Below are 26,009 nucleotides of genomic sequence, written 5' to 3'. Positions count from 1 at the left end.
TATGATAAAGAATAAATCACACCAAATAAAAAAACCCACAATCTCTTTTTCTCAATAGAATTACTAAATTAGGGGCTGAAAGGAACAGCCGATATGCCGGGGTTTGGTTTCAGGAAGCTTTTGGACATGGATTCTCACAAAATCTCTTAGTAAATGGGCTCTGTTGTCCTGGATTTGATGCTGCTCACAGCCAGCAGATGCACACGGGGCCTCTCAGGAGGACTGTGATGGTTTGGGCCTAAGGGTTCTTCTGGTCCTCCACACATCCTATTCCTTAGGAGATGAGTAGGGTGTTTTTAAGTGATTCACCAACTCAGAATGGGAAAAGAAAAGGGGAAATAGAGGAGTTGGAGTTTCTTGCCAGAAACATGATCAAATGCCCAGAAATGGGATGGGGGGAAGGTACCTAGGGGTTACTTGAATAGTGGCATTATTACATCAGGGGAAAATGAGCCAATCATTTCTTTGCCTATTCATTAAATTTGCATGTTACAAATCTATTGGTTGGAATGAAATGAGTCAGGAGGCAGGGATGCAGATGGGCAGAGGAGGCGCTTGGCCCAGAGAGTGTCCCCAAGTGGCCCCCACCAGCCAGGGTAGGGAGAAGACCAATTCACCAGAAGCACCATCCCGGCCACCTCCTTGTCCACTCTTAAATTCTGTTTGGGGACTAGAGAAAGACACACCTAGTGCAAGAAACTACCATGGGGCTAACACACTAAAGGCCAGTTGACAAAATCTCGCTGCTGCTGCTGCTGCTGCTGCTGCTGTTTTTTTTTAATCTCCCAGGATCTCAGGCTACCAGAGCTTTTCCAAAACAGACAGACCTGGCAGCGATGCCTACCAGCTTTTGCTCAAGCTGTCTTCTTCCTAGAATGGACTGTACGTACCTGCCTACTTGAGTTAGGACCTTTGCTTTCAGCATAGCTATGACCACCCTTATGGTTAATAGTAGGAGCTCTGGACTCTCCCATTGAGCTTGAATATTCATTCTGCCACTTAATAGTTGTTGAAAATTTGGGCAAGTTGCTTAACCCCCCTGAGACTTACTCTTCCCATAAAAAAGAGCAATCCCCTCGCAAAGATATATAGTGAGGATTAAGTGACAGAATCCATGTAAAAAGTACTTAACACATAGTAAGTGCTCAATCAATGCAGTCATTATTTTAAATAATACTCTGGGAAGTTATCCGTGAGCTCCCTCTCTGGGAAATAACCATGCCCTGTCCCCCCAGTCCATGTGGACTCTGAGAACACAAAGCTTCTACTTAGTTTTTTTAACACTTACCACCCCTAGATCAAGAGTCACATGCTCTACCAACTGAGCCAGCCAGGAGCCCCACAAAGCTTCTACTTCTAAAATTTCTTTTTAAAATATTTTATATATTTATTCATGAGAGACACACAGAAAGAGGCAGAGGTAGGCAGAGGGAGAAGCAGGCTCCTGGCAGGGATCCCAATGTGGGACTCGATCCTGGGACCCCGGGATCACGCCCTGAGCTAAAGGCAGAGGTTCAACCACTGATCCACCCAGGCATCCCTAAAATTTCAACCTCAATCATTTTTCACAATCTGCCCTGAATCAGCTATTATGTATAAATGTGATAGTCCCTAGCACTTAGTCCCTTGCACTTAGTAGGTATTCAGTAAATACTTGTTAAAAAAGTTGCCTAAGTAGTCCAATTCCAAGCCCTGTAAATGCCACTAAATTCAAATTTCTCTGTTCTAGCTCCCATACAATGCCGGTTTGCCCAGTAGAGCAGGACATGGGGAGCAATGGGACTGGGCTAGGGCCCCAGAAAGAGGTGGGAGATGGAGCCTATGAGTTGTTCTACTGCTTCTAAGCCACATCGTCCATCTCTTTCTACTACTGCCCCTCTCATAGGGCACTTAAAATTCCACCCTCATCTTTGATTAACCAACAGCTGACCTGACACATGTCTGTTTGTACAGGTCTTCGTCCAGCCAGAGAGTATAGGTATTGATTAGCTGAAGCAGTGCAATGAACTGTACAGGCCATGACTCTGAATTGTTTAAGAGGCCCCTTGAGAGGTGGCTACGTAGGCAAAGGACGTCTCTGTGTGACTTCGGACACATATGCATTTGCCCTTTAGTATCTATGAATTTATATATGTGTATTTGTGGGTAAACACAGGTCCTTTCATCTTGGAGTCCATTCAGTTATTCATTCATTTGTTCATTTATTATTTATTGAGGTCCTACTACGTGCTAGCACTACACTGGGGGCTGAAGCCACTAAGACATACAAAATTCCCGCCCAGAGTTTATTTTCTAGTGAGAGAACAAAAGTGAACATGCAAAGAAATAAATAGTTCACCTTCAGATTGTGAAAATGGCTATTAAAAATAATAAGACAGGCTAAAGGAGTAGAGAGTGACAGGGCATGTAGCCAGAGCTCCTTTAGGCTGGCTAGGCTAGGCAAAGCCCTGAATGATGAAAACAGGTCAGCTTCAGAAAAACCTAGGAACAGAGCACCTTTGGCAGAGGGAACAGCACACACAAAAGCTTTAGGAGAACTGCTTTAGGACCAGCCACGCTAGGGATCTGTGTCTTTTTTAGGCAAATTTTAATTTTTTTAAAAATTTATTTATTTATGATAGTCACAGAGAGAGAGAGAGGAGCAGAGACACAGGCAGAGGGAGAAGCAGGCTCCATGCACCGGAGCCCGACGTGGGATTCGATCCCAGGTCTCCAGGATCGTGCCCTGGGCCAAAGGCAGGCGCCAAACAGCTGCGCCACCCAGGGATCCCTTTTAGGCAAATTTTAATCAGCTTTTATTGCATATATACATTTGGGTCATTCCATTGCTCTTAGAATTAAGTGCAACTCCTCACCTCACCGGGGTGTCCCCCTGGCTTCTTTAGTTCTTTGTTTTTGTTTTTGTTTTTTTCTTTAGTTCTTTGAATGAGATAAATTCCTTCTGGCCACAGTGCCTTTGCACAGTCTCCCCCCCCCTAAAATTCTGTTCCCTATCCTTGTTCTCTAGTTAAAACTATATCCTTTACATGTCAGGAAGCCTAGGGTGGTCCACTCCTTTCCCTTTCACACTAAATCAGATTCTTTTGTTAGATGCTTTCACATTACCAAGTTGCTTTAGTCAGATCCCTATCTCACTTGGTAATTATGCATTCATTTTTGTGCTTATCTGTTATCAGTATCTGACTTCTCCACCAGAATTACAAGCCTTGGGAGAGTTAGGATCTTGTCTGCATCCCCGGCTGTGAGCACAGTGCCTGGTACTTGGAAGGTACTTAACAAATATTTATTGAATAAATGCCTATGGCTGCTGGGGTCAGCTCTGGGCTCCAACACTAAGAGCCCTAAGTGACACACCAGGCTGCACAGAGGAGGAAAACAGGATGGTGAAGTGACTCAAAACCACAGACTCAGAGGGCCTGGGGGAAGGGTGCAGGGGTGTTCAGCCCAGGAAAAATAAAGCCTCAGGGGGCTGCTGGGGCAGCCTTCAAATTCCAGGAAACCTGTCACATGCCAGAGGGAGACCACATTAATAGGGAGCCAGAAGGTGAAGGACTGGGCTCCTTCTGGGGAGGTGGGAGGGGCTCCTTCTAAGGAAAGTCTTATGATAGTGAGACTTGTCAGGAGTGGAACAGGTGCCTTATAAGGTGATGAGTTCCCTGTCCTTGGAGGTCCCTGTAAGCAGACAGCAATGAAGGGTTTCCAGTGGGTCAGGCCCCTCAACCCCAGGGCTAGACAGTCCTTTCAGCTGCAAAATAGAGGCCCAAGGCACCAAGGGGTACAGCACCGAGTGGGGGGCAGGGTTGTTTTCAGCTTGGTTCTTGGTAGCTGCTCTTCCTCCTCTTCCCTGCTTTGTTCTAACAGGGCCTGGGAAGGAGGGGAAGGGGGTAGTGGTAGGGGAGGCTCTTCCGGGACATCTTAAGTGGCTCCCCAGCTGGAGCATAGTGCATATTTTAAGTGGAGTTTACAGACAATAGATCTCTCTAGGGCTTGCAGGGGAAGGAAGCTGAAATTCAGGACCATTCTGTGAATTCCCAAGTTCTTTTTGTCCATTGTATAGAGAACAATGCTGTTTGTTCTGCACATTCACCCAAGGTAGGGGGTGAGGGAGAGTTAGGTTCTTGAGAGGTGGGCTGCTGAAGGTGGGCACAAGGAAGGTGGGGAAACTGCAAGTCTGCTTGGGTGGGTCTGAGTTCCAGGGAAGCCTCCTAAACAGAAAGAATTGCTTCCCTTCCACTCCTCCCCACCCTTCCCTGGGGATTCTAACTTTCCAAGGCTTCTAAAATAGACGTAGGCTGCATATGATGGGGGGTGGGGGTGGGGCAGTAGAGTTGCCTATTTATCAAGTGACCTTGGATTAGTCATTTTCTCCTTGAGGTCTTACCTCCTCACTTTGTTTCCAAGGCTGAGGGTTGGGCCCAGAGACAATCTCACAACAAAGCCAATTCAGACATTCCTTGGACCAAGGCTAGTTGCCTTCCTATAGCCACCACATCTCCAACCTCACCTAGCCTGGGTACCCCCCTGACCTCCAGCCTGTAGCCCAGAGGAGCCCGTGCATTTCCTCAGAGTGAAGGAAGTGAGAGACAGAGCCCCAAGTTTGGTCACAGAACCTCACTACTAAGAATATCCCGACTTATTATGTACATTATCTCACACTGCCTGGAATCAAAACCCTGCTTTCCCCCTTGCAGTCTCACCTTAACCTCTCTGAGTCTCAGTTTACCTTCTGCAGAAGAGACACAGCAATAATGTCTACCTCACTGAGCTGTTCTGAGAATGAAACATCATATATAAAGCCCTGTGTCTGGAAGGGATGTAGGGCTCATAGATGTTCGCCATATACTTGAATATGATTATCTCTGCTTTTCAGATAAGGAAATCAAGGCTCAGAGAAGGAAAGTATCAAACAGTGAGTAAATTAGGGCATTATGATTCAAACCCAGGCTGGTTGATTCTGAAGCTGAGCTGCTGACCATGCTTAGGGCCTCCTGCAGGGATGGGACTGCTAGAAGCAGACTCCTCCTGACTTTCTGACAGCACCTGCCAGTGCCAGAAACCAAGATTCTTTTCTCCCAGCCAGGGCAGTTGAATTGTTTCCCCAGGGCTGGGGTGTGGGAGATTCCCTCCAGCTCTTGTCATAATCATACTATAAGGGGCACCTGGGTGGCTCGTGGTTGACTGTCTGCCTTCAGCTCAGGTCATGATCCCGGCCGGGGTCCTGGGATCGAGTTCTGCATCAGGCTCCCTGCATGGAGCCTGCTTCTCCCTCTGCCTGTGTCTCTGACTCTCTGTGTGTTTCTCATGAATAAATAAATAAAATCTTTTCAAAAATCACACTATAAACTAAAATCCTCCTACCCCTCTTGCATTTGCAAGGCAGTGTCTTATACAGGAGGGGCACAGGGTCAGGAGCGGCCTTAATGCTCCTGGGCTGAGCTCCAGAGCTGAGCTCCAGTTTGGCTGGTACTGGAGAGAAAAACCTGAGCTGGAGGCTGAGACCTGGCACTGTTGTGCTCTAGGGTCTTGGGCTCATCAGGGCGCCTGTCTGGGGCCTGGATGGTCACAGAACTAGGGCTGGCGGAGACAGAGGTCCAAGAATCAAGACAGAACTGGGAATGGGAGAGCAGAGGTACAAGTCTTGGGGGCCCAGGGGTGGGGGGACACTGAGCCATGGCTCCTCCCATCCCCATCTCAGCTCTTTACCCACTCTAATCCAGGCCTGCTCCCACTGCCACTCTCAGCATTTCTCTCTCTGGTTGGTGGATCTCCACTGCAAAGGAAGAAAAAATGGGAGGAATGGGGGAGAGAAAGCTAGGAGGAAGCGGTCCACTTTGCCAGGTTAAGCAGTTCTTGTTCTGTGAATGAAGGTGATGTGTGTTCAGGCTGGGGGAAGGCAGGCGGAGGGACGGTTGGGCAGGGCAGCCTGGGATGGGGTTGCCATGGGAACAGCAGCCTGTCAGGAGCCTTGCCTTCAAAGCTGAGGTGCGGGTGTTGCAGGTTCCTACGGGGGGAGGTGGATGGCGTGTACCCGTCTGGGGTGGAGGAGCAGTACTGATGTGAGCCCCCCTGGGACTCCAGCTCCTGGATTCCAGATCAAAACCCTAACCTGAGAGGGAAGCGGCTCTCGTGATGTTTCCTGGCAGACACCCCTCAGCCTCAAACCCTCTCTTGTTGGATATAAGGCAGGAATGGGGATGGAATCTACACTGGGGGGAGGCTGTGATGCAGGTCCTCTGCCAACACCATCCTACCCGCACACTTCAAATGGGGCAGGAGGGGAAGGAGGGAGGGGACTTTGTCTTCTAGGCTTGGGTTAAGGGCCAGGCTCCACAATGACTTGGTTATCTGAGGCTCCTGGCTTCCATTCCCCAAGGGAGCCCGCGAGAGAAGGTATAGAGAGAAGCCCAGTGGGCTACAGGCAAGCTCTCAGCCTGTGTACTCTCCCACCACCCACCACTGTGACCCTCTGGCCACCAGGGGGGGCCATGGCCCAGGAGCCATAGGAATTCAGGGAGGGGGTAGTTTTGAGACCCAGGGTGGCCTCCAGGCAGTGTAAGGAGGAAATGAGGGCTCAGTGGCATTTGCTTTTCATGAGGTTAGCTCAGCTAATTCAGGCCCCAGCAAAACCTGAGGGCACCCAGCTCTTGCCCATTCCATCCTGGCCTTCTCAAGCCCGATGCCCAGCCACATGCTCAGACCTTTCTAGAGACCACCAACCAGGGATCCCTGGGTGGCGCAGCGGTTTGGCGCCTGCCTTTGGCCCAGGGCGCGATCCTGGAGACCCGGGATCGAATCCCACGTCAGGCTCCCGGTGCATGGAGCCTGCTTCTCCCTCTGCCTCTCTCTCTCACTGTGTGCCTATCATAAATAAAAAAAAAAAAGAGACCACCAACCAATTTATTTATTTATTTATTTATTTATTGGCCACCAACCAATTTTTTTTGACCACCAATCTATTTATTTATTTATTTTTTTAAAGATTTTATTTATTCATGAGAGACACAGAGAGAGAGACAGGCAGAGACACAGGCACAGAGAGAAGCAGGCTCCATGCAGGGAGCCAGATGTGGGATTTGACTCCGGGACCCCAGGGTCGCACCCTGAGTTGAAGGGAGGCGCCAAACTGCTGAGTCACCCAGGGATCCCTAACCACCAACCAATTTAAAACAGCTCTCAAGCACCCACTCCTCACCAGCACTGTGCTGGGCATTGGAAGGGAGTCGGGAAGAGGGGAGGAGGAGGCTGCTTGCCTGTGGCAAGAAAAACTGGTGGCCCTGGAGTCATGAAAACCTGGCCTTGAGCCCTCACTTTCCAACTGGGTGATGTGGGGCAACTTATTTAACTTGAACCTGGGCTTCCTCCTCTGTAAAATGGCGATGATAAGGGCACCTAGCTCATGGAGTTGTGTGGAGAATTAAATGAGAAAACGGGCGTAAAGCCTTCAGTGCACGTCATGTCATGGGAAACCCCAGTCCAAGCCATTACTGCTCTTCTGAGGGAACCGCAGTGCTAGGGTGGAGCTAGAGGCCAAGTGGCAAGGAGTCTCGGAAAAGAGGCAACTGGATCTGGTGAGAGAATCAGGGAGGGCTTCTTGGATGTGGTGCCTAATGTGAGCCTGAAGGAAGGACAGATTCTACTGCTGGGGAAGGCCAGTACCGGGTAGAAGGAACTTCAACGAGGAAACGCATGTCGAGCTCTTTATTGAATCCTTGCAGCCTAGCCGGGCAGCCCTGGGTCCCCCTTAGGGCACCTGTCTCCCACATCCGCACTTCCGGGAGCTCTCCCACCTGCCGGGATCCCCGTCTCGGGCCCTCCTCAGCCCCTCCTCCTCTCCCTTTCTCTCTCTCCCCCTTCCTCTTCCTCTTCCTTCCTTCTTCCCCGCAGGGAAGCGGCTGAGAAAGCAGGCGGCACCGACAGCGACCACAGCCCGGAGGGCTTGGCCGGCCAGGGCGCTTGGCCCGCCGCGGGACAGCTGGCGCTGCCTGGAGGCCGCACGTGGCCGCTGGGCGACAGCGGGGACGAGGCCGCAGGGGCTCGCGCTCCCGTGCCGCGGAGAGCTGCCTGGCGCCGGTGCGGACACCCTCTGGCCTCGCCTCCCGCGGCTCGGGCCGGGCCCCCCTCCTCCTGTCAGGCGGGAGCCAGCCCGCGGGCTGCACGAGGCTTCAGGACCGAGCTGCCTGCCGCCCCCGGCGCTGCCCGCCCAGCCGGTGGCCGCGGCCCCGTTGCCATGGCGACCCCGGCAAAGCCGGAGGCCCCCTTGCCAGCGCCCCCCCCGCCCCCCAGGCCCTATTCAGCGGCGAGAGCAGCGACAGGCAGGTTAATAAACCGGGAGCCCCGTGAGGGGCCGGCTGCGGGCCGGGGTCCCAGCGTGGTGGCCGCCCGGGGCGGGGGCGGGGGGGGGGCTGCGGGTGCGAGCGGGAGCGGGAGGGGCCGCCGCCCAGGCAGCCCATCGGGCGACTCCAGCCGCAGCGGGCTCGGGGGGCTGCACCCGCCCTGGGGTGCTGGGGGTTCAGCCCCCTGCTGTGCACCTCCCTGCAGCGGCCTCTGGGGGCAGTAGCCCCGCGGCCTCCAGGACCACGGCACCCCGTATCTGGAATGGCAGGGATCCTGGGGGTGGGGACCGGGAAGCGGAGAGACGTGCACGTGGGGTGAAGGAGGGAAGAGGCAGTGAGCCCTTGGAACGGGAATCAGGAAGGCGATTGGGTGAGATGGGGATGAGGGGGGAGGGAAGCTGGGCTCTGGCTCGGGAAGGGAGAAGAAGATGAAGGAAATGAGGAAGGAGCTGGCAGGGAGGCGGGGAGAGGGAAGGGGGATGGAATGGAAGGTGGAGGATGGCAGATCGTGGACACAGAGATGAGGCCCCGGGGTGAGAACGCAGGGGCGCTCGGGGAGGGTGCACATGGGGTTGCTGGAAGCAGGTGGCAGTGAGAGACGGAGACAGGAGAGAGCTGAGGCTAGGATGAGCAAGAATGGAGTGGGAGGAGATGGGCAGGCGGGCAGGCGCGTGAGGGTGAGGCCAGGGGGCTGTGGGGACAGGTACAGCCTCTGGCTCCTTCACCACCTATGCCCCCCCCACCCCCCACAGCCTGGCCAGAGCGCTCAGTAAGCAGAGGCTTGTCACATAGTCTCTGATACTCACAACTTGTCTGTGGAATGAAGAGCTAGGGTGGAAACCGGTGGGCTGTGGGTGCTGGAAGTGTGTTCGCATTGGAATCAATGACTGCCAGTGCCACTCTCAGCTGCCAGTATCAGTAATGATGGCTTCTCATTCAGTACTTCCAATAATTCTTTGAGGCAGGCACGATTACCATTGGACAGAGGTTCAGAGACACAGAGTAACTTGCCCAAGGTCACACAGCTCTGATCCCTGTCTCAGATATGGTCGAGACCTGGTCAGCCTCTGTGTCCAGACATGGGCATTTCTGGCCAGAGACCCAAACCATACGGGATTGGTAGCAGGGGAGGACAGGGAGCTCTCTGTCACACGGGCTCAAGGATGGAGTGTGGCTGTGATAGCTGAGCTGCGTGTCCGGCTCCTGTGGTGTCATCCCTGACCCACTCACTCCCTGGCTCCTTGAGTCAGTTTTCCCAGCTGGTAAAGATGCTGGGTTTGCTGCTGCATGGGGCATCACTGCAGTCACAGCTCCCTCCCTGCAACAGACACACGGACACTATAACAGTTCTTGCAGTACCATCCCTGAGGCCACCCAACATGAGACAGAGACCAGAGCCAGTGCCCAAAGTTTGGAGTACAAATGGCCTTGGGGTAACAGAAGAACTTGGCTCTGCCATCTGTGGTATGGCCTTGGATAGATGACTTAAATTTCCCAAGCCTCAGTTTTCCCATCTATAAAATGGAGGAAACAGTACATCCTAGGGTGGTGATGCAGATTAGAAGATATCTGTGACATGAATGGCATGGAGAAAGTTCTCCAGAAATGCTGGTTCCCTGCTCCTAGGGCCAAGGTGCATCCATAGATGCTTCTCTGTCTCCAAGTCTCAGAGGGGAGAAGGGACCTCCTTCCTCCCTGGTGTCTGCATGGTCACCACTGCCAGAGTACTCAGTGTGAGAGGTGGAAGCCAAATTTGCATAGGCCTAGAAAAAGAGGTGGAATGGGTAAGCCCCATGTGGTCTGGACATTTTTTGTCTCCTCGGAAGGCACAGATGTATCCAGGCTGAAGGCAGGAGGTGGACTCTGCCCATCATATCTCCCCCACAACTCTATAGCCGGTGGGTGGGGGGGTGGGGGGGCGGGAGGCCACTGAGAAAGGCCAAGCCAGGGAATGAAACACAGGCTTCCAGGCCCATGCTGCCTGGCTGCTGCCCCTCCCGCCTGCTCCTGGCCAGTAGGACTCAAGAGACACGGCCAGGCCAGCAGCTAGGAGCCCAGGCCTGGGAGGGCAGAGGCGGCTGCAGCAACCTGAGCACTCGATAAGCCATTAATTCTTAATAAACGACAGGCTGTGCATTATTTAACAATAATGATACTTTCTGTTCCATTATAGATTAAAACACCGGCCTCTTCTTATTAATCCTGCATTTCAAAAGCTTGTAAATCCTGTGCAGCCGGAGGAGATAAAAGCCGGCTCATCCCCATCCCAGGGCTGACACGCTTGCAGTGACACAGGGTGGCTCAGCGGCCAGGCCTGTGTGCGCACACGCGTGTGCCTGGGGCCCACCCACCAGCCACCAGCCGGCGTCAGAGCCAGGAGAGAGGAGCACAGCTGCAGGTGGGGAGGCGGCCTCCACTCCTTCTTGCCTTCTCTCTCTGTCTCTCATTCCTGTTTCTCCCTCTCAGCCTTTTTTCCTGATTTTTCTCTTTGTTGGTCTTGCTTCTCCCTCTCTCCGCACACTGCTCTGGTTTCTCTGTCTCCCCTTCTTCCTTTTTTTTTCTCCTCTTGCCCCCTTGCCTTCCCTTCCTCCCTCTGTCACCCTCCCTCACGTGTATCACCTGCCTCTCTCTCCTTTATCTTCACTCCATTTAACCAAACACTTCCACAGTATGCAGACTCCATTCCCATTTGGACTTGGCTTTTCTCAGGGGTCCTCTGCAGGGTGGAGTGGGGAAAAGGAAACAGAACTCCGAGAAGGAAAAGAAGGAGTATAGGGGGCGGCCTGGGTGGGTGGCTCAGCGGTTTAGCACGGCCTTCTGCCCAGGGCCTGATCCTGGAGACCCAGGATTGAATCCCAAGTCGGGCTGCCTGAATGGAGCCTGCTTCTTCCTCTGCCTGTGTCTCTGCCTTTCTGTGTGTGTCTCTCATTAATAAATAAATAAAATCTTAAAAAAAAAAAAAAAGGAATACAGAAAAGAAGAGTGGGGGCAAAACCCCCGAGACCCCCCCAACCCCCCGCTCAGAGGCTGGGCCACTTCTGATCCTGAGCTTCCTTGACGCACCCTGAGAGCTGCCCAGAGACACCCAGTGAGTCCTGAGGGATGCTTAGTGCCCCTTTCTATTACCTCCATGCTCTGTTTACACTCCCCTGGGGACAGGGAACTCACTTCCCCAGGAGGCAGTCTCTTTTATTGCTGCAAAGCTCCTATTTCTCAAGTGAGCCTTCAGCAGAAGCCCATATTCACTTCCAGACCCCCTCTAGCAAGTGACAGAAGTCCTCCATTCCAGCCCGCAGACACCCCCAGTCTCACTGGCTGAACAGTTCCTCTAGCCCTTATGGATCAGGGGTTTGAGTTCCCTCTTCATCCTGGTTCCTGGGCTCAGAGAACTGTTAAAGGTGGTCCCAAAGCTGACCGCAGCCCTTTGTGTGGTGCAACCAGAACAGCGGTCAGTTAGACCCTCCTCCCAAGCGGGGATCATAAACCATAACCCAAGGCGTGGGAAGAAAACTCACTCTGATCTTGAATGTCTCTCCAAGGTCATTGTAAAAAATACTATCCATCATCAGTTATCAAACTTTTACTACACTCTAGGCATGTCATGTATATCCTTTACCTCATTCAATCCTATGAGGTCCGCTCCTACAGTGTCCCCATTTTGCAGATTAAGAGACAGACTTGGAAGTATTAAGTTAACTTGGCCATGGTCACACAGTTGAGTAAGCGGTGAAGCCAGAATCTGAGCCAGATGCTGCCTGACTCTGAAGCATTTAAATTCAGCTGGAGGGACACCTGAGTGGCTCAGGGGTTGAGCATCTGCCTTTGGCCCAGGGTGTGGTTCCAGGGTCCTGGGATGGAGTCCCACATAGGGCTCCCCATAGGGAGCCTGCTTCTCCCTCTGCCTGTGTCTCTGCTTCTCTGTGTCTCTCATGAATAAATAAATCAATAAAATCTTTAAAAAATTAAAATTAAAAAAAAAATTCAGCTGGAGACTGCAGCCCTAGAAGGCTAACCTCAGATCTTCTTCCCAGCTGTTTGGGACTAAATGTATCTTCTTGGCCCACTGGACCCCCAAAATCAGAGGGACTGGTGTTACTGAAGCTAAACTCTCTCTCAAGGATTGGATCAATAGTGTCTCACTGTGGGCTTTTCAGGTAGAGACACAGATCAAGTGGAGGATTCCTGGAGGCTCTGCTTGTACATTTTAGACATTTCTTCAGGCCAGGGTAGAAGAGATGGCCCCTAATGCTTCCTGACAGCTCCCATGCATGCCAGGCTCCATCATCTCTTTAAACCTCACTACAATGTTTTTTTTTTTTTTTTTTTAAGATTTTATTTATTTATTCATGAGAGACACAGAGAGAGAGAGAGAGGTAGAGACACAGGCAGAGGGAGAAGCAGGCTCCATGCGGGGAGCCCGATGTGGGACTTGACCCCCGGTCTCCAGCATCAGGCCCTGGGCTGAAAGCCGTGCTAAAGTGCTGAGCCACCCGGGCTGCCCCTCCTCACTACAATGTTATACAAGGGGTGTTAGCCCTATTTAAAAGAGTAGCAAACAGGTTCAGAGCAGTTCAGTCAATGGTATCCATGCTAACCCCTTCCTCAGGAGTCTTGGAGCTTGACTGTAATCCATCCTCCGTCCCTCCCTCTATCCCTCTCTTCCTTCCACCCATCTCTGCATCCAATGTATGGCTTGAACTTACAACCCTGAGATCATGAGTCACATGCTCTACCAACTGAGCCAACCAGGTGCCCCAGACTGTGTTGCTTCTTTAGAGGTGTGTGTGTGTGTGTGTGTGTGTGTAGAGGGGAAATGAGAGGAACATGGGTTGGCTTTGAGATATACTGAATTGGAGAGGGGAGGTGAGCAGCTTTCTTCCTCTTTTGAAATACACGAATGGGAAATTTAACTTGATCCCTCGTGGTTTCTGGGCCAACCCCTGAGTGAAGTCAGATAGCTTTTGCAAAGGAAAATTTTATCCATTTTCTGGTTTTTATGGGGCTTCCTCAATGAGCAAAACCTCTCCTGTTGGTGCTTAGGGAGGATTTCTCTGCGTGCCCCACAGTGACGCCCTGTAATCTCCCAAAAAATATGGTACTAATATTCGCTGGGTTAGGGTTAGTTATTTTTATGTCTTTGTCATTTTGTTTCTCGGCAGCTCTTTCTGCCGCCTGGAAAGGACGCGGCGGACACTTTATTTCCAGAGTCATATTTTTTAATTTGATCAAAGCAAATTTCACTCGTTCTCTGTATAAATTATTTAACTCATTTCTTTTAGGTTAAATGTCTCAATAGGAAGATAGAAAGTCTTTCCATCACATTTTCTTCCAGGATTTTAATCAGCTCCTCTAGATTGTATGAACTTCTTTCTCATCTTCCATCCTTCTCTGTCTTTACGTCTCCCTCCCTCCCTTCCCCTGTCTCTCACTAACCAGTCCTCTCCATGCTCTGCCCCCAACTCCTCCTGGGCTGCCTGGCTCCATCTCTGCTCCCGTTCTTCTAGGACTCTGGGTGAGAGGAATGGGGGAGCTTGAACATGCAGGCAGTGAACCCTGCAACATGCAGTGAAACCCTCCAGCTGGGCCAGCTACCAGAAGGCACCTTTGCTCTGGGCAGACGTGGCTCACCAGTCCCTGTGTGGCCAGAGGAGGGAGGGCTGAGAATCAGGCCCTGCGTGGCCCCTGAGCCGAGTCTCCGTGTACGATCACAACTGCTGCTCCCCCACTCTCCCCCTAGGCCTGCAGTCTCCTGCCCAAGATGAATGCAAGAGCCTCTCCCCAAATTCCAGCTCTGTTTCCTTTTTTTTTTTTAAGATTTTATTTATTTATTCATTGGAGACTCAGAGAGAGGCAGAGACACAGGCAGAGGGAGAAGCAGGCTCCCTGAGGGGAGCTAGATGTAGGACCCTGGACCCCAGGATCACGCCCTGAGCCAAAGGCAGATGCTCAACCGCTGAGCCACCCAGGTGTCCCATCCAGCTCTGTTTCCTAATGAAAAACTCCATCTTAACCAGTTGCCCCTGGTCACAGCCTGGTTTCCTCAGTGTCTCTTTTTCTTTTTCTTCTTTCTTTATTTTTCTAGGATTTATTTATTTATTTGAGAGCAGGGGAAAGGTCGAGCAGATTCCCCACTGAGTGGGGAGCCTGGCCCAGGGCTCATCTCAGGACCCTGAGATCATGACCTGAGCCAAATTTGAAATCAAGAGTCAGATGTTCAACCAGGTGAGCCCCCCAGGCGCCCCTCCTCATGTCTAAATTCACTCAAGTCTGGTTCCCTCAGCCCAAGGGCTCTTCCTGCAGCATCAAACCTCTTCTGCCTGATGCCTCATTCTGATAATAGTGCAGGGCTAGAGGATAGGGGGCTGCCACAGAGGTTTGGGGCTGAGGAGCTGGGCTGCAAGGAGGGAGGGGCTTGGCTCTGCAGGGGAGGGATGGGGGGAGGATGGGAGGGCAGCCCTGCCTCTAGGAGCAGCCCCATCTCTGGCCCCAGGCCCCGTCGGAGGAGCTGAAACCAGCAGAGCATGCTCATATGCTCATACGCCCCTCCCTGCGTATACTCTCTCTCCCTTCACATCACATTGTTTCAGCCAAGAACAAATCTCCGGTGGGAATTCCCTTTTCTCTTACTTTTAAAATATACAGTAATTAACAAACTAATGCTATTAACTGCGACAAGAGGAAATTACAATAAAATCACTGCAGAGTCCACAAGCAGTTGGTCTGGTGGTAGGTCCCAGCTCCGTCTGGAAGGGAGAAGCCCAGTCCAGTCCAGGTGTCACCCTCTAAGCCACAGTGGGGCCCTGTTGGGCTGGGGATGGTCTGCAGGGGCTCTGAGTCCTCAGCAGGTCAAGCCGGGGCTCTGGCACAGCTGCTGCATTTCCTGTGCAGGAAGAGTCAGGATCCCGGTCATTCTTCCAGGCCCGGAGGTTTGCTCTTTTATGAAATCCTTAAATAATAGAGTTGTGGCCTGGGGCTGACCTGGGCTTGTCTGCAAGAACATGGCCCTTGCTCCGGAATAGGCCCAGTGACTTCCCTTCAAGGTCAGAGTAGGTTCTGAGAGGCCTCCAGAGGACATGGCTTGAAAGAGAACCTGGAGGAGGACCTGCTGGACCACCGTGTGCCCCCTCTCTGGCCCCACAGAAGCATCTTCAGGCTTCTGGTACAGTCAGGTTGAGCATCTCTGTGGCAGAGATTTTCCTCAGGTATAGCCAAAGACCCCCAGGAAGGAGTGGGCTTGTTGCTGCCCGACTGTCTGGAAGTCTGTCTGCAGTCTGACTTGAATCCTTCATACTGCAGTACTGTGTCATTTCCTCTGGAGAGTTCTTAGCAAGCCGGTCCATGAATTCTACAGGCCCTTCCCACTCTTGCTTCCTACTCTGGGTTTCAAAATCTCCCCTGTTGTCCTTTGAATCTCCTTCTTCCATCAGGCAGCCACGGTGAGCAGGAAGGACAACCTGCTGTCTTCCCTCGCATACTGACAAATATCTGTTTGGAACCGTTAGAAATTCTGTTCAGTCACAGGCGTTGTGTTATTATCCCCACTTTACAGATGAGGAAACCAAGGCTCAGAGAGGTTAAGTGATTTGTTCGAGATCACACAGCTGTCAAGACGCAACCTCAGGACTTGACGAGCGCATTATGTTTTCCCATAGGATTCTGTCTTCCTTGACTCCTCTTGCTTCTCAGGGGAATGAAGACCCCAGGTAAGAGGACATAAAATCCACTTTCCTTTCTCTCTGTGACCAGGCTGAGCTTGGGAGGTGAATGGAAAAATTAAAAGGAAGCTCATCTCATTTCCCCCTTGGGTAGCATTATGAGTTGGATGACATCACCACAGGTCTTACACATGGGGAAACTGAGGCTTGGAGAAGCCCAGTGCTCTGCCAGCAGTCGCAGGGCTGCTGCTGATAGAGCCAGTTCCCAAGCAGCCCTGTGACCAGAGCCCACCCCTGCCCTGCCCGCAGCCACTTGCCCGAAGAGTGAGACAGGCTGACTTGAAGTCAGCGACAGTGAGTCCAGCCAGGGCGAGTGGGGAGTCCGAGAACCTCATTAGGAGTGAAGCTGCCACATGTCAAAAGCCCCGGCCGCCTGGCCAGGCCCACGTGGGCTTCCAGCGCACAGTGTAAACATCCTCGCTAATTCACCAAACTCAATCACGTTACTGTGATGGATTTTCCCATCATTACTCCTGAATGAGTGACAACCAGCTCAGACACTTGCCTTCCCCTGCTGCCTTCGGAGAGTTTCAGGAATCAAAATGCTTTGCTCCCTAAGTTGATTTCAACTTGTCCTAAAGTCATTTTAATTGGTGAAGCATCAGAGGCAATTTGGGTAACTTTCTGAGAGCCCTGTTCCACCAGCGCTGAGCTGGAGGGGGGGGTCCTCCAATGCCACCCTGGCCCCGGGGGTGGCACTTTCCCCTCATCTGATTGATCAGGAGACTGTACTCTGCGCTTTATTTTCGTGTTTCTTGCTGAGGTTCCTACCGCTGGTTCCTGAGGATAACAAGATTCATTTTCTCAATGGCTCTGACAGATAGGATTGTTATTGTTATTACACTCATATACCACCTTTCCTCCGAGGAGCTTAAGGCGCTTTACAAATCTGAAAATTATCTAATAATCTTCCAGCAACTCTGAGGGAGGGGGAGAAGTTGCAGCTAGAGGCACCGCAGTGCAGCCAGAGAACCCCCACACCCCTCGCCCTGAAGGACGGGAGGGCGTCTGTGTGGTCAAGGTTGGGTTGGGGGTGCTTGGAGTCAGAAGCCTCTGAAGGTCGTGCTCCCCCTTCTGAATGAGGGAGAGGATGATGTCTGGGTGGGAAGAGGGAGAGGGGAAGGACAAGAGAGAGGGAGGGAGCGAGGGAGGGAGTCAGGCCCCACTCCAAAGGACAAAATCCAATGGGAGGAAGCTCAGGCAAGGAGAGTTTTCTTTAAAGACACAAGAAATGAGAGGAAGCAGGAGGCTCCCAGGGGCTTGCGGGTAAGAGAGCTGAAATTCAAAATGGAAATCTGCCAAAGCAGCCGCTAGGCCGGCTGCTCAGGCATGAGAACATGGGCAGAAATATCCAGAGAACCCAAACTGCAAATTTAGGTATCTGCTCTTAGGTGGGTGTGGGAAGTCTCTGTGGACTTTTTTTTTTTTTTTTTTTTTTTAAACTTGCAAGCTGAGAGGTGTGGCATTAGGGCTCTCCCAGCCTGATATCCTACGACTCTCTGTCTTCCTTTAAATTTCCCCTTGCCAGAGGTGGCCACAGTAACTGCAGCACCTTCACTAAGCGGGAAGGGCAAGCTACTATCAAAATGACAGGAGAGCTCTACTGTATTGCCATTCTTTTCCTGAGAAGAAAGCATGCAGACCCCACCCTGTTTGAGGCTGTCCTTTTAGGATTAGGGATTCCTGATGGTTCTAGGCTATATAGCCTTTTAGAGACCCAGTAAAGTATTGTGCTGAAGAGCTGGACTCAGGTCAGACAGTGCAGTGACCTGGGGCAAAGGACATGAACACCATGAGCCTCAATTTCCTCATCTGTTCAAGGATAGTGGTAGTGCCTGGTTTCTGTGGAGGCTTGGGGATGAACTGAGAGGATGTCTGCGAAGTGTCTGCCACAGTCAGCCATGAAGGTGGCGAAGAGGAAGAGGAGGGGACGATGATGCTGACGATGTGGTATGCCATTGCGATTTAAAATAAATCTTTGGTCTTTGTCCATTTCTGGCACAGAGTTCCTAAAACCTTTGGAATTTCTGAAGTGAGGAGTGGCACAAAGGTGTTGTTTGTTATGTTAATGAAGTGACTTTTGGAAAGTCCCTAAGGATGGGGGCTGGTTGCCAGGGGAACCAATCCTGTGATTAGGGGATAGGAACTTTGGGTCTTCCCCCACCCCCAACCACCTCCAGCTCTGGGGAAGGGGGAAGGGCTGGAGAATGATTCCAATCACCAAAGGCCAATGATTTAATGAATTGTGCCTAGCTGATGACACCTCCATAGAACCCAAGAAGACAGGGTTCTGGGAACTTCCTAGTTGGTGAACACGGGGGAGGTGCTGGGGGAGTGGCCTGGAAGACCCACCCCCACCGCTGTCCCCTTGCCCTGTACCTCTGTGTCCTCCATCTGTTCCTGTGTTACAGGTGACCCTTGAACAACAGTTTCTTTCTTTCTTTCTTTCTTTCTTTCTTTCTTTCTTTCTTTCTTTCTTTCTTTTTTTTTTTTTTTTTTTAAGATTTTATTTATTCATGAGAGACACAGAGAGAGGCAGAGACACAGGCAGAGGGAGAAGCAGGCTCCATGCAGGGAGCCTGATGCGGGACTCAATCCCCAGACCCTGGATCAGGCCCTGAGCTAAAGGCAGACGCTCAACCGCTGAGCCACCCAGGTGTCCCACAACACAGTTTCAACACAGGTCCACTTACGTGTACATTTTTTGGGATAGATACAGGATAGTACTGTAAATGTATTTCCCTTATGATTTTCTTATGATTTTCTTTTCTCTAGCTTACTTTTTTGTAAGAATAGAGTATAAAATACTTATATAATACATACAACATACAAAAGATGTGTTAATTGACTATGTTACCGGTAGAATTTGTGATTAACAGTAGGCTACTAGTTAAGTTTTCAAGGAGTCCAAAATTATGCATAGATTTTCAATTGCAATAGCGGGGGGGGGGGGGGGGGGTTGGTGCCCTTAACCTCCTGTATTCTTCAAGGATCAATTGTATATCCTTTTATAATAAAACAGTAATCTAGTAAGTAAAATGTTTCTCTGAGCTCTGTGAGCCTCTCCTGTAGCACTGAGGCCTTAACCTGTGGAATATGATGCTGTCTCCAGCTTGATCCTGTCAGAATTCAGTTGAATTACAGGATACCCCGCTACGTCAGAGAATTGTTGGTGTGGGAAAAGCCCCTTTCCTGTATTGGAATTGGGTTTAGAACCCTTTATAAGGCTACCTTTGCCTTGAGCTTCTTTTATTTTATTTTTTTAAGATTTATTTAGGGGATCCCTAGGTGGCTCAGCGGTTTAGTGCCTGCCTTTGGCCCAGGGCACCATCCTGGAGACCCAGGATCCAGTCCCGCGTCAGGCTCCCTGCATAGAGCCTGCTTCTCCCTCTGCCTGTGTCTCTGCCTCTCTCTCTCTCTCTCTCTGTCTTTCATGAGTGAATAAATAAAATCTTTAAAAATAAAAAAATAAAAAACTGTCTTTTAAAAAAAGATTTATTTATTTATTTGAGAAAGAGAAAAAACACATGGGGGAGGGGCAGAGAGAGCTGGAAAGAGAGAATCTCAAACATCACATCTTGCTGAGTGTGGAGCCTGAACTGAGGGGGTTCTCGATCTCATGACTCCCGAGATCTTGACCTGAGCCAAAATCAAGAGTCAGACACTTAAGGTGCCCTCTTCTAATTTTTTTTTTTTAAAGATTTTACAATTTTATTTTTAAGTAGTCTCTACACCCAACATGGGGCTTGAACTCACAAACCTAAGATCCAGAGTCACATGCTCCAGGGACTGAGACAACCAGACACTGCTCCTTGAGCTTCTTCTAAAGACTTGTCTTCCCTCAAGGGCAAGTGGCAGGCCGCGGATTTGGGTGGGGAGGGTGAGGCAGAGGCCAGAAACCCAGCATGATGGTCTTTGAGGCACATATTCTTCATCTTGTCCCCAAACTAGGCCTACCAGACCATGGCTCTTATCCTAATCCCCTTGGCTGCTCTCTCCCCAGGACCCTTAGATTCCCCTGCAAGGGGGCAGCCCCGGTGGCGCAGTGGTTTGGCACCACCTGCGGCCTGGGGTGTGATCCTGGAGACCCAGGATCAAGTCCCACATCGGGCTCCCTGCATGGAGCCTGCTTCTCCCTCTGTCTGTGTCTCTGCCTCTCTCTCTGTGTCTATGAATAAATTAAAAAAAAAAAAAAAAGATTCCCCTGCAAGCTTAACTGGTCCTGAGGTACCAGCTGGCTGCATCCTGCTCCAGCTTCCCACCAGCACCTCTCCCTGAGTCTCCACTGGGGCTCTAACAAGGCTGCTTAGTGGGCTCAGTCTTTAGAGGAGGCCTGGGGCTCCTGCTGCTTTGACAGGTGTGGGGTATCCTCCAAGGAGCCCAAAGGAAGACATAGGAGGTGGAAGTAATGTTGCAGACCAGAGTGTGAAGGGGAGATCAGGGAGGAGGGACAGTATAATTCAGGACAGTGAGAAGCTAGAGAGAGAGCAGAGAAGCTTTCAAGAATGGAGAGAGAATTTGAGAGGGGGGAGGCCCTGGAGTGCTCTCCACATCTTCCTACTGACATAAGACATAGTAGGTACCCACTAGATGGGAGCTATTACACACACACACATACACACACACACACATTTTTTTCCACGAATGTTTTTTAAATAATTAAGAAATTAATTAATTAATTAATTAATTAAGAAATTCCCCAAACACCAAGCCCTCTTAAGACATTGTAGAACTGGTACCTACCTAACATACATCCACCCATCCATCCACCCATCCATCCATTTCATCTACCATTCATTCATTCAATAAATATTTATTAAGCACTGGCTCTGTGCCAGACCCTCTGCAAGGCACTGAGGTACAGCAATGAACAATAACACATACGGACCCTGCCCTCATAGAGTTTAGATTCCAGTGAGAGGGGTGCCTGCATGACTCTCTCAGTTGAGTCTGCCTTTAGCTCAGATCATGATCACTGGATCCTGGGACAGAGCCCCACATCCTGCTCCCTGCTCAGTGAGGAGCCTGCTTCTTTCTGTCCTCCCTACCGCTTGCTCATGCCCTCTCTCTCTCTCTCTCTCTCATAAATAAATAAATAAATAAATAAATATCTTTTTTTTAAACAACACTTGAGCGTTTTTATTTTTTTATTTTTACTTTTTTTTTTTTTTTTAATTTATGATAGTCACAGAGAGAGAGAGAGGCGAGCAGAGACAAAGGCAGAGGGAGAAGCAGGCTCCATGCACCGGGAGCCCGACGTGGGATTCGATCCCGGGTCTCCAGGATCACGCCCTGGGCCAAAGGCAGGCGCCAAACCGCTGCGCCACCCAGGGATCCCAATAAATAAGTATCTTAAAAAAAAAATAGAGTCCAGTGAGGGAGCCAAGACTTTAAATAGGCAAACACACAAATAAAGAAATGATTTCAAAAGCATCTTCTTCATTCCATCATGCATTTGACAATATCTGGAAGAGCAAAACTAAGGAGTACAACTCTAGACAGCTGGCCAGGGAGGCCTCCTCGTGGGAATGCTGGTTAAGATAAAGTATCAAGGCTGAGCAGGAATTGGCCAAGGGCCGGTTGGGGAGGGAAGGTTCTAAGTAGACCCACTGACAGAGTCAGCAGGACCCAGGCATGAATGGGAAGTTACTGAAGAAAAGTGATCCAATTTAAGTTTTTAATGACCTCTCTGGCAGTTGAGTAAAGAATGGAAGAATGGATTAGGGAGAGGGACGAGAGTGCAAGCAGCAAGTGGTGAGCAGGTTATTTCAGGAGCTAACAGGGTAGACAGCCTCCCTCAATGTCCATCTTCTACCCCCTTAGGATCTAGAATATAGTGGCTTTTAAGGTTCTCTCACTTGGGGAGTTTTAAGAATCCTGGTACCCTGGTTGCACCCCAGACTACTTAAATCAGAGTCCCAGAGGGTAGGACCTAGCACCAGTGCTTCGTAAAACATCCCAGGTGACCCCAATGTACTGTTCCAGGCTCCATCTCCAAGACGGCGAGAAGTCACACTTCTGAGCACCTACTATGCCAGTTTAATTGGCTGATACTAGTTTCATCCTCACCACAACTGTGAGAGATGGGTCTTACTTGCACCCACTTTACAGAGGAGCAAACAGGCTCAAAGGTTTTGCTTCCCTACTTCCTGGCCCTGATGAAATCACTTAAGTCTCTTTGAGTCTGTTTCTATATTAACTGGGGATGGCATTTGTATAGAATCATCAGGAGAGTGAAATGTGGCAGGTTTGCCCACATCCTGAACATGCTAAGAGTTCCATCTATCACAACCAATATTAGCAGAGCCACAGTCCCCGAGTCAGTAAGCGGCGGAGCCAGGATTCCAGCCATTATACAGAGACGAGCTCCGTGGAGAGACGCTGGATCTGGAGGTGTCCCTGTGGGTGCACCGAGGGGAACCCAGGTGGGGCACGGGATCAGAGCCCCCGACCAAGCCTGAGAGTCTTTACCACACCCCAGGCTCGCGTCAGACCACAGCATTCTGAGTTCTGACCCGTGCAGTGGGGCCTCCCTGCTCCTCCCAAGCAAAGAGGAGGCGGGAGGGGTGCTCGCATTCATAGCCACGGGAAGCAGCCTGCCCTTGGACACAAGTGAGAGAGAGTCAAGAAGGGCCCTGGGCCCCCTTGCTCCCTGCCTAAGGCAATTTCTTCTTGCACAGGGAATGGAGGGGAAAATGAGGCTTGACTGGGGTGGGGACAGCTGCCCAGAGCTGGGCCACCGACATGGGTGGGTGGTCTCAGGTGAACTATGAGGCCCAGGGCTCAACTCCTCAGCCCTACTACTCACAGGGTCCCCTGTGACTCTGGGTAGGCCCACCCCCACAAGGGCCCCCACTGCCATCCCCGCCCCCTGAGGATGCCCCCCAGCTAGAGCCCAGACCTAGCCGCAACAGGACAGAGCTGCTGTGAACACAGGCTCTGAAGTCAGGCGGGTTTGAATTTCCATCCCAGCCCTGCCTCTTTCCTGGTATAATACTCTGGGCAAATTTCTTAACTCATCTAAGCCTCAGTTTTCTCATCTGTAAAAGTCTGGAAAGAAGTAAAAAATAATGTAGAGAAAGCAACCTGTAAAGGAGCTCCAAGATACATTACTCATTGAAAAGAAAAATGCAGAACAGAAGAAACCAAAATGCAGAACAGGTTTTTGTTTTGTTTTTTAAAGTAGGCTCTATGCCCATTGCTGGGCTTGAGCTCACGACGCTGAGATCAAGACCAGAGCTGAGATCAAGACTCAGATGCTTAACTAGAGCGAGCTACCCAGGTGCCCCAAAACTATGCACCGAGGAAAATTTTTTGAATTTTTAAAAAGGGGTCCTCATATACGTGTGTGCCTGTTATGAATAGATTATATTGGAAAGTCCACAAGACAGTGGAAACTGTGCTTTCCCTTTGGGGCAGAGAGTGAGGGGTGGGAGTAGAACAGTTACTTTTCATTGACTACCGTTGGTACTATTTGAAGTGTTTACTTTGTGCAAGTTCTATTTTTTTCAATTAGAGTTTTTCTTAATGAGGTTAATCAGATTTACAGGGTTGACTCAAGGATTAAATAAATTAATACATGTAAAGTACGTAGCACAGAGCAAGTACTCAGTTCTGCACCATGATATTTACTGAGCATGTTGTAGTTTTAATTGGCCCCAATTCTTTCCCCCTCTACTATATCCACACCCTTGCCATAACCTCATGTCTTGCTTTGGCAGAGAGGGTGCTGGCGTGCTTAGCCACGTTCTCTTGCATTTTTGCCTTTTGCAGAAGAACATGCCTTAAGTAGCTGCTGGTCCAGCAATGGTTAGAGAAATATGCAGCGGATTTGTACTCAATCCACAGTTTTTTAAAGCTTTTATCTTTAAGTAATCTCTTAACCCAGTATGGGACTTGAACTCACAACCCCCAAATCAGGGGATCCCTGGGTTGCTCAGCGGTTTAGCGCTGCCTTCAGCCCAGGGCCTGATCCTGGAGACCCGGAATCGAGTCCAACGTCGGGCTCCCTGCATGGAGCCTGCTTCTCCCTCTGCCTGTGTCTCTGCCTCTCTCTCTCTCTCTCTGTATCTCTCATGAATAAATAAATTAAATCTTTAAAAACAAAACAAAACAAAAACTACCCCAAAATCAATAGTCACATGTTCCACCTACTGAGCCAGCCAGACACCCCTCTATCCACAGTTTTTTTTTTTTTTTAATTTTATCTATGTATTAACGAGAAACACACAAAGAGAGGCAGAGACACAGGCAGAGGGAGAAGCAGGCTCCCTGCAGGGAGTCCGACGCAGGACTCGATCCCAGAATCATCCCTGAGCCGAAGGCAGATGCTCAACTGCTGAGCCACCCAGGTGTCCCACCATCCACAGTTTAAAACCAAGCCTACCTGAGCCTAGTCCAGATCAACTGAAATCTAGTCAGCTTGCAAGAAATACTTACTGTGGTATAACCCTGAGGTTTTTTTTTAATCAAATGCTGGTGGGATTATTTTTAATATTTTATTTATTTGTGAGAGACACAGAGAGAGAGAGAGAGGCAGAGACACAGGCAGAGGGAGAAGCAGCCTCCATGCAGGGAGCCTGACGTGGGACTCGATCCCGGGTCTCCAGGATCAGGCCCTGGGCTGAAGGCAGCGCTAAACTGCTGAGCCACCCAGGCTGCCCTAACCCTGAGTTTTGGAGTGGTTTATTATACAACATTATTATGACAAAAGCTGATTTATAAAAACTCTATGGCAGGCCCTGTGCTAGGTACAGAGGCTACAATAGTAAGTAAACCAAATGCAGTCCCTGCCTTCATGGAGTTTATACTCTTAATGATCAAAAGTCTAGGAGAGCAGGGAGGCAAGGAGGGTTGATCTAGGTAGAGGGTCAAAGAAGCTTCCTTGAGGAAGTGACACTTGAATTGAGACCTGAAAGATGAACAGAGTTAACTAGGTAAACTCCAGACAAAGGAATGGAATGTGCAAAGGCCCTGAAGCTGGGAGGGACCATGGCTCCTACAAGGGGGCTGGATAACAGAGAGACAAGTGTGAGATGAGGTGGGAGCTGTAGATCAGGCAAGGATTTTTTTTAAAGTGATGGGAAGCTTTGGGAAGGTTTAGTCAAAGACAGAAGAGGACACAATGAAATTCACTTAGGAAGAGGTCATTTGGACTGAGGTTGAATACATCCTGGTAGTTATGCTAATTGAGGTGGTACTGGAACTGTTACATCTGTGCCCATCTCTTTGTCTCTGCTACTTCTTCTTTTTTTTTTTTTTTAAAGATTTTATTTATTTATTCATGAGAGACACAGAGAGTGAGAGAGGCAGAGACACAGGCAGAGGGAGAAGCAGGCTCCACGCAGGGAGCCCAATGCAGGACTTGATCCTGGGTCTCCAGAATCACACCCCGGGCCAAAGGCAGACGCTCAACCACTGAACCACCCAGGGATTCCCATGTCTTTGCTACTTCTGTGTCCATATCCATATCTCTGTCCTTGCTTTTGTGTCCAGCGCCAGAAACTCCAGTCCCCAGCCCCTTCCCAGATTACTGGGATCCTTAAAAACCTAGGATCTCTTCCTCCGTACCACATATGTATACTCTGTGTGTTTCCAAAATTCTTGCCCATCTTCTGGGCATCTTGGGTCTCTCTGGGAGTGCTGGCCCCACGCTGGTACCTCTGGACCAAGCTCCTGAGTCTGAAGCCTGATGACTCCTCCCAGATCAGGGGGAGGGGCAGGAGGCACAAAAGGCCCTGGCATCTGCAAACCTCCCATCAGTGTAAATCAATGCAAGATTAAAATTCATGATGGTTCCGGGGCACAACTGCAAACAATTTGTTCAGTAAACTTTGCTCTAATTGGCATTCGTAGAATTTCCTGTTAATCAGGCCCCTTGGGCTCTGTGGAGCTGGGATGCTCCATCTCCCCATGACAGGACAGGGAACATGTACAGGTGGGCGTCACACAGAGGAGGAGG

General features: G+C 50.3%; 1 long non-coding RNA gene across 2 annotated transcripts; it reads left to right on the top strand.

Annotated features, from left to right (window-relative positions):
- The first annotated feature begins 531 nt into the window (after positions 1-531).
- Positions 532-21,285, top strand: LOC102152633. Of its 2 annotated transcripts, XR_005355468.1 has the most exons (7): positions 532-882; positions 3,177-3,268; positions 4,871-4,909; positions 10,507-10,731; positions 15,883-16,036; positions 17,870-17,998; positions 21,234-21,285. It is a non-coding gene; the product is annotated as an uncharacterized LOC102152633 (long non-coding RNA). The 2 variants fall into 2 exon arrangements; XR_005355467.1 differs by lacking the exon at positions 21,234-21,285 and having other exon boundaries at positions 17,870-18,040.
- The last annotated feature ends 4,724 nt before the right edge of the window (positions 21,286-26,009 follow it).

Source organism: Canis lupus, chromosome 2, assembly GCF_011100685.1.
Source record: "Canis lupus familiaris isolate Mischka breed German Shepherd chromosome 2, alternate assembly UU_Cfam_GSD_1.0, whole genome shotgun sequence".
Lineage (NCBI taxonomy): Eukaryota > Metazoa > Chordata > Mammalia > Carnivora > Canidae > Canis > Canis lupus.
This window is presented reverse-complemented; position numbering and strand designations above follow the sequence as displayed.